Genomic DNA, 9,612 nt, shown 5'->3' with positions numbered 1-9,612 from the left:
AAACAAAACAAAAAACAGTGTTGTCTAACAGACACTATATTAAATGTTGATTACTGAATGAGTTCCTAACAAAACTGAGAAAAAAAGTAATAACATAAATAAAATAAATAAGAGATTTTTTAAAAGTTATAGAATCTGTTGGAATGTAAGAAAGAAAATGAGGCAAATAATCTTTGTATCTATAGCAGTTAAGGTTTAGAATAGTCGACATTTTAAAAGACTGATAAGTGGTATTTTTAAAATACAAATCAAGAACATAAAATTACATGTTATATGAAGAAAAAATAATAAAGGCAAAATGTAAAGAATATAAGTCAAATAACTTGTAGACACTTTTTACATGGGTCAAAATAAACTTTAAATCAAAATATATGTTTGCAGGGAATATACAGACTCATTCCAAAATTGTAAGAAGAAAATTTGTGAGGAAAATCGATCAATTGTAAATATGTAAGTATTTTTTAAAATCCTCAAATATATAAAGCAAAAATGGTACATTACAAGGAGTAATACATCAATTTAAAATTTGTTAATTAATGTCAAACACAAGATTTAACAAAAAGTTTAGTCTTTTTCAGCATAAATCTCATTTTTACTAAATACCTTATATAAATAATTTACTATTAATTAAATTATAAAAGGTTCTTTTTTATTTTTTATACTTCAGTTTTTAAATACAAAAGCCACTATTCCAGTTTCATGTAACAATAATTAAATATAAAATAAGTTCTTATCTCAGGCAACCTCTAATTAGATATTTAAATTAGGCAATACTCTTTTTTCTCTGCTTGTTGTTCCTTCCTGAAAGTTGGATTCTGTTCTACTAGATTAATTTCTTGAATTTATGAGAAACCTGGCTTGAGGCTTCCATAATCACAAGAGAGAGTAAAGCCTGTGCTTTACTGTCTCAAAATCAAGAGTCCCAAGGAAAAGTTCTGATTGTTCTTGTTTTTGTAGCTGTTACCCATCGCTATTTATTATTTTCAAAAGAGACAAAAGGGATGATCCATTATGATTTTGTAAGCATTGAATATTTCTTTGACATCCAGTCATTGTATTTAAAGGGATAAATACTATGATGGATCAAGATTATTATTAAGATACAATTTTAGTATATATTCTGAGTGGTCTTTTTCAACATTTAATTTACATGGGAGAGGAGCAACTATCATTTGGAATACACCATGGAAGGCTGCTCAGAAGACATGACAATGCCAATTATGAATGCAAAAAGTATTTCCAAGAATCTTCAGAACATTTTAGCTGTAAACATTTTATTATGGTGTTATCAGCTTGGGGACTGAATATAGGGACACATACAGAATTGCATATTTTCTTCACAAAAAATCAAAAGTCTTATTTGTACTTTTATGTTTTGTAAAAATTATTCAGAGAAGGTGACACCCCATAAAACGAAATTTACTTTCTCACCTAGGGAAAAAAAATAGATACTCTAATGACATTGTTAAAAATAACTTTTTCAGGACATTAAACATTTTGAATAATATACAAATTATAACTTTACTACTGTCATCTCACTTTATCATTTATGTATGAACCACAAATATATACTGTCACTAAGTGAAATTGGGGGAGATACAGGAATAACTAATATTATTAAGCTGCATTTCAATTATAGTCCATAGAAACCCTCAAACTTTCCAAAATTTTAGGAAGTCTAAACAGATAATTTTAAAGTTAAAGTTGCTTTATGATTGCAATTACAAGTGGTACTGTATTCACTCCACTGATATTCAGACTGGATATCAAAGGGAATAATCAATGTTTAGAAAATCAAAATGGATCATTCCCTTTTGTCTCTATTGAAGATAAAAAAAATGGTGCCAGGAAATATCTACAAAAAATTGGATGTATCTAATGATTTGAAAATGTGGTTATAAGCTTCAGTATCAAATGTTGAAGGTTTGAATTGATTTTATTATTGCCAGAGGCACTGAAAAGGATAGGCATTATTTTACTCAAACAGCCTTGCTATTTTTGTGACAAAATAACTTAAACAGTATTAAATAATTTTTGGCTATTTGAAGACCAGTAAGGCACTGAAATACTACTGTATTCTTTTTTCTTCAAATTCAAAATGATTTAAAATTGGTAAGATACATTATTTGGAAAATATCTGATTTTGAATTATCTTATAAAAATTGTTTTGTGGCAAATGACTTATTTTTTTCAAGTTTATGAATTTTGCAGTGAATGGTTAAAGAAATATTTATATGTAAACAAAGTAATAATATATTCCAGTATTGTTTTTATATCTTAGAGAAGGAAAAAAGTATTGGCATTTGTATGGAGTTGATTTCTGGATTTAAAATCTCTTTATATTCTGCTACCTGCAGAATACAACAGTCACTAATATGGCATTATGTAAAAATGTGAATGTGTAACCGATGTGATTCTGCAATTTGTATTTGGGGTAAAAATGGGAGTTCATAACCCACTTGAATCAAATGTATGAAAGATGATATGTCATGAGCTTTATAATGTTTTGAACAACCAATAAAAAAATACAATTTTAGTGACTACTCACATGTTATTGATCAGCATAGGCTTAGTTATACTATGGGAAAAATGATCAATGTGTCAGCGGCTTACAGAAAAGGATTTGATTCATGCCAAATATTTATTGGAGGTTGAAAGTAACACTTCAGTATGTCTTCATACTGCATGGATCCAAACTAAATGACCAAACCTCCTGAGGATATTGCTCACCTATAACAGAGTAAAGAGACATCAGGGTGGAACCACAAACTGACTTTTTTTCAATCTCTTCTTTCAAGTGACAAGTACTTCTATTTAAGTGTCAAAGGTCAAAGCAAGTCATGTGACTATGTATTCCTTAAGATGGACAGAGTATTAGGATTCCTCTCCCATAAGAGACACTGTTCATCAATTCTGATGATTATATGGTTCATTAAATGTTTCGAATGAATAAAATTAATCATAGCTGTCCCCAGCCACATCACAGATATTCATTTCTTTTCATTCAACATGTAAAAGAAGCTTAGCCACTCCTGAAGGAAGGAAACCATACAATGCTAAAAGTAAAAGGATATCCAAGATCTCATTATCTCTAAGTTGCACCTGGATGTGGCTCCTTGTATTCTGGAGCCTGCGAGCTTCTCCATATCAGCTAAGCCCAAATAAGTAATGGTGAAGGATAACTTCAATAAATTTCCCACTTGGAAAGGGACTAAATGAGAGAAATAAACAGGCAGTGCACCAATACACAACAATTCTCCAATTCTCTTAGGAAGATGTTTCAAGGGTTCCCAATTATTAGAACTGAGAAGAACTCCTTTTTCTGTATCCAAATAACAACTTGAATCTAGGATTCAGGTTTCTATAGCATTGCGACAAAACTCTCAAAAATTTAGTTGACTTTTTATGTATGAAAATCAATAGAAAATGTTAAATCCATTATTTTTTAATTTCCTTAAAATTTTCTTCTTAAAAATTTTTCTTTCTTTCTTTCTTTCTTTCTTTCTTTCTTTCTTTCTTTTTTTTTTTGTGTTGGGGGGCACTGGAAATTGAACCTGGGAGCACTATATCAGTGAATGACATTCCCAGCTTTTTTTAAAATACATCTTATTTTTCCATTTTAAGACATTGTCTCAATAAGTTCCTGAGTTGGTGTTAAACTTGCAGCCCTCCAGCCTGGGTCTCCTAAGGCACTGAAATTACAAGTCATGTGCCTCATTATGGGCTTGCTATAGTATTTTTCTTTCAATATTTCAGTTTTTTCTCTATATAGTTTTCTGGGCACACTGCATATTCTTTTGTGAGACTGGGGATACCAGCGTGCTTCCTGAACATTCTCTTAGACATGAACAAGCTACAAACACATACATATGATTCAACTTTTAAATAGTAAATATATAAATGCTGTACTTTATACATACCATAAACAAACTTGAAAGTCTGAAACAAAATTATTTAAATTTTCAAAATATGTTAAAATCAATGGTTTAAAACTATGTAAAGTGGAAGGTTTACTACAAATAGGAACTTTTCTTTTAGTATAATCTAAATCATCATATTCAAATCTCAAAGCTCACTTAATAAAAGAGGAGAAATAAGTATATTGCTAATTTTTGTATAGTTATTTCATTAGGTAGATGGGATTTAATGTTCTGTGTAAACAAGGTGTGCCTGTGCTTTAATATAAATATATAAACATTCTTAATAAATTAGGCAAAAGTCCAATATTTAAATAAAGTCCTTCAAATAGTTACTACACCTTAACAATACAGGTTAGTGAAAATCAAGGGGGTTATAACATTTTCTCACTTATCGAGTCGACCCATATTTTAAAATATGCCAAAATATAGAATCTTGTGGTTTATCATAACACAGTGTTGTCCACAGTGTGACAAAATAAGTGTCACTTGAAAGACAAGATAAATAAATGTAAATTTTACAAAAAATAACCTACAAAAAAGTGGATAAATGGGAATAAACATTAGCAGAATCATGTATGTAACAAGGCTATACTATTCTCCAAGGAAGTTCTGGAGATACAATCATACAACAAAGCAATATAAACAATTATTTTTGAATATAAAATAAAAAACTACATAATAATACTGAGTTATTCAAGTTTCTAACCATAAATAAAATAAATAAAGCATAGAAAGCAAACATGTAGTACCTGACTAGAATTGAATAAAGCTAAAATTAATAAAACATATTTTAAACATAACTATAGAAAATATAAAAAGAAATCACTATAATTTTACAAACTAAAAAGTTAATGGAACTATCACTTTGAAAAATTAATATACTTTGACATAATAATGAAATATCCTTCAACATTTGATTTGCAAGCACACACACACACACAAAAAAAACCAGAAAATCTGAAGTGGGTCAAGTTCATTTTGCATCTATCCATATTTTTATGATATTTTATTTTTACTTTGCAAAGGTAATCATCTATTTCAGTAAACTCATCTTTGTTGAAAGACATATTGCTCTTCATAGAAAGATCATAAATCAGCTCAAACTCTATTGGTTTAATTAGAGCTTTATTGTGCTTGAAACAGATGTATATCAACTAAGTTTCTACTGTTAATATTTAAGATACTACTAAATTCTATTAATTTTTTCTTTGTCCCAAATGAAAATTTTTCTTTCACATTGGGGTACTTATTCCTTATGCACTCTCTCTTCCAGTATGTCCTTATATGATCCCTGTAGTACTTAGAAAGGTTAAATTGGATCATTGTTCCATAGCTGTCATTTTTAATCTCTTCTTTTTAACTGTTTTTGCCTCTACAGTAAATTTTTAGTAAAGTTATTTAAATTGTCCTTTACCACAGTAATCTGTTTATCTTCAGTATCCAGGAACATTTAGGCTATTTTAAGTACATTCCCCTCCCACTCACTTTAACCTCACCACTTACTAAGAAGTCTTCTTTCCATGGAGATAAAAACTTATGTTGAACTTTTATGATTATCCTCTCTTTTATTTATCTATCTAGCAGAACTCCATAGACTGAAGCAATCCTGAACAATATTTTATAAATAACTTAGTAATTTATGTTTTGTTAATAATTTACATTTTCAATGGAACCAGGGAAATAATTATTCTATATATACCAAACTCACACTACCATTTTCCATGATGTTCAGACTTCATTTTCATCTAGATTGAGAATATTTTTATAAAGTAATATGTCAAAATTAAAATTAGTGTATGGTATTATTATTTCATAATCATATTACATGTAGGCTGTTTTTCTATTTTTTAGTTTTAGAATTTGTGCTGTTTTACTAAATTATTGCTTTATATTAATATTAATTATTCCTATAAGTAAATTAAATTGAAAATTGACATTATCATGTTGATCCAACATTATTTCCTATAAAAATCTTTTAAAATATTTTTCATATATACTATGCTTTAAAATTTTGTTTTTAAGTCACTTGAAATATAAGTTTCAAGCAATGTTTTATATCATTTTTTTAGCTTTTATCACAATAGGTCCCACCATATCTATGGACCTAAATACACCCTTCTTTATACATTCTTTTAATCACTAAATTAAGAAAAATGTTATCTATTCATTTTCTTTTACAAAAATGTGGTTGAGTCACCTTAAGAACCCTCCTTTGATCAACACTATTGCTTTTTCTGCTATATTCTAGAGTGTAGAATAATAGTAATATGAATAGTAGTAGTAGTTGTAGTAATTACAAATCTCAAAATTCCTATAATAATATTAATTTTTACACTCTGTAGCTTTGAGTTTAAGATACCTTGATAGTTTCATTATTTTAAGACATACATACTTTATCTGATTTGATTTTTTAATGTTCACTACATTCCTATATTTCCACATTTTTTTTTTGTTCACATCATTTTTCAAAGGATTGATGTGCATCTTTGAATATGTAATTTTGGTAAAAGGTCACTGAAATATACACATACTCTGAGATCTTCCATGATGAAAATTATAATTTTCTGTCTCTTGTCTGGAAGCCCTATTCAACTGTTTATACACCTCTTAATTTCCAACCACTTCTCCAATCAGTAAAAAGTATAGATGAATAGTAGAGAGCAGCAATTCTGCTACTGCCTATTTTCAAATCCAAGAAAATTTCTTAACACTGTTAGGTCTCAGAAACTCTATCATTAAAAACTGACCTCACAGATCCACAGTAGGGATGAAGTGAGGTGGTATTACATAAACCACTCAGACCCACACCTGGCTGTATCTGTACTGCATTGTAGAGTTTACTTTCCTAGCTGTTCTCCTTCATTGCTTGAGACATTTGCAGATAATCTGATTTATGCTTGCATGTCTTCTTTGAATATTCAGGATTCTGTCTTTATTTGTGAGATGCAGTAATTTCACCTGCATATGTCAAGGTTTTACATATTCCTCAAGGTTTACTTAATCCATGTATTGTAAAATTCATGACTTAGATTTTTACTTAGAAAATTTGACTTAGGAATTTTGCTTTCAATTTCTCTGCTTCCTTCTTTCTTTTGCTTATCATATCTTCTATAAAATGTACATATTCACCAAATTCCACATATTATTTCTTCTATTATTGCTATTATCATTGTAAAATAATATTGTACTCAACCCTGTATTGGAAGCAGATTATTTCAAGTTTATGCTTTATATCACTAATTTATTTTTAACATGAATGTGGGATTTTTAACTTAATGATATGTCAATTTTAGTTGTACTATCCCATAAACACTTTCCCTATAATATTTACTTAAATCCTCCAGGTACTTTTTTAATTATTTTTAAGTTGGCAATTTTACTAACTAATTTTCAGAAATTAATGGAAAATTCAAATATAGGCCCAAAACATTTCTATTATTGTTTTAAAAAATACTTTAAATTGTTTTTATAATTTCTCTATTTTTAATATTTATTATTATAATTTGAATAAATTAAATTTAAAATAAACTGATATAACCTTAAATTGAAATTTCTAGACAGTATCTTTACTTTCATAATATACCATAAAAATGCAACTATCTATGGTTATACATGTTGAATATGGCAGTCAGGGTCACAAAGTAAAACCTAAGAATTTATGTAAACAAAAATTTATTTGCTACATTTAGAGACTTTTCAAGTCTTTTAAAAGGTATAAGCTCCTCAAAGTCTTAGATCATCATTAAATGCAGTGTTACCATGGAAGCTCAGCGATTACTGCCTCTCTTTTCAAACAATCTCTGTTTCCCTTTATGGATACAGATGAGCCTGTTCTGAAGGCTTCAAGTTTGAGTCATAAACATCATCAGGTCACTACAGATCTGTGCCTTCAGAGTTTATTCTCATTTAGCCTTTCATTCTGTCTCTGTGATTTACATACCACCTAACTGGCCAAGATTCTTCCAAGGATTCCCTGTATAAATTAGTTATATGGATTTCTTTTCTTTGAATTTTGCAATTATGACAAGTGTTTTTAACAGATATTAAAATAAAATAAAAAGCTATATTTTAAAATTAAAAACATATCTATGAAAGGAACGTATGCATAAATTATTGAGTACTTTTACTATTTATTTTATTCATATTTTACAGTTTCAACCAGTTTCAATTAAGTTCAATTGAGAAATCCATTTTTGATAACTGACCACCCTCTTCAAATCATTATAAGAATATGTTGCATTTAGCTTCAGTTTTTCAAATGAATTTTTAAAAAATGACAAATTTTATATGAGCCATGCTATCTGCCTAGCTTTAATTTGATTCATTTTTCTAGCTGTACTATCCTTTCACACATTACATACTGTGCATTTGGAAAATTATTGTGTATAGGCTGCATTCCTGAGAAGTTCCTGCTGATAAGCACATTTAGAGTTAATTCAAATTTCAGTTTTATTTCTTTTAAAGGGTATGCTAGAGTATAATGAGAAACACAATGGTTAAGATAAGTTTGATAGCTTTAATGAAATCATTCTCTCTCCCAGTGACCCTGAAGGTGTCCTAAATTACTCTTCTTGATGGTGCATGTCAATAGGAATAAGAGCAATAATTGTGCCTGATGGCCCATTTCTAGTATAGCTTCAACAAGAATATCCCACAAGGTTTGAAGGTCTTTTTATTACTCTAAGTGAAATCAATAAACAAATTAATTCTTTTTCTTTGAATCTTCACTCACTTTCAGAAGTAGGTTGCACTAGCTGAATAAAGATTTCCCCCTGAAAAGTTTGGACTAATAAAACAGCATTTGAAAATTTTCAAGCATGGTGCCTAATATATATGATATACACCGTGAATATCTTTTTTTTTCTTAATAATTTCTCTTTTCATTTTCCCCCAATAATGTGTTAAACTGGAATAAAATATAGAAATAAAGAAAATATATAGTAAATTTTCAATAATAGATTGTTTTTCTTTTTGTCATATTTATGTATAACTGTTTTATTAAAAAAAAGTAATGAATTGCTTAATTGTTAATGAATGATTCATCTCTGTGGGTCCTGACAGATAATAGAAGGCTCAGTCAAAAGCAGTAAGGGATCACTATAAAAATACAGAGAAGGTAAGGGGAACCACTAGTGTGAGATCAAGGAGGGCCCCAGGGCAATCACAGCTGGGAAGCATTATCACCACTATGCCCAAGTTGGCAAGAGTAGAGTGGTTTCTAGGAGTCAAAAAAGATCAGTTTAGAGAAGACAGCCTCTCAGGAATTGGGAACTTTGACAGAAAAGACAGACACTCTCCAGGGACAAAACAGGAAAAGACCCCAGAAAACCAAAACACAAACATGCACAAAAAAACAGTCTCACTTCTGGTCTTTTTGTTGATAGTGTTCCTCACTGACTGTCTCCAACAAAAAATTAGAAGGCATAAAAACCCATTGGTTCAGTGATTCTTAGCCTGGCTTCTGGAGCAGAAAGGAGTAGATCTCAAGGTGCAAATAGAAAACGTTTAGTGTGAGCCCTTTTGGATTTGATTTTTACTGTAAAAGAGTTTCTTTTCTCTGAAGAATTTGGAAGGTAGTCCTCCTTAAGAGTTCAACTGCTGTCATTAAACTTAAGTGTTTAAACACAGAATTAAATACATAATTAGATGAATATGTGTGATTTGGAAAAGTAGAATAAATGAATAACAAATT

The sequence above is a fragment of the Marmota monax genome, unplaced genomic scaffold, assembly GCF_021218885.2.
Source record: "Marmota monax isolate L192 unplaced genomic scaffold, Marmota_monax_Labrador192_F-V1.1 WCK01_AAM20220418_F8-fsc00003, whole genome shotgun sequence".
Lineage (NCBI taxonomy): Eukaryota > Metazoa > Chordata > Mammalia > Rodentia > Sciuridae > Marmota > Marmota monax.
The sequence above is the reverse complement of the archived record's forward strand: the minus strand, read 5'-3'. Positions refer to the sequence as shown.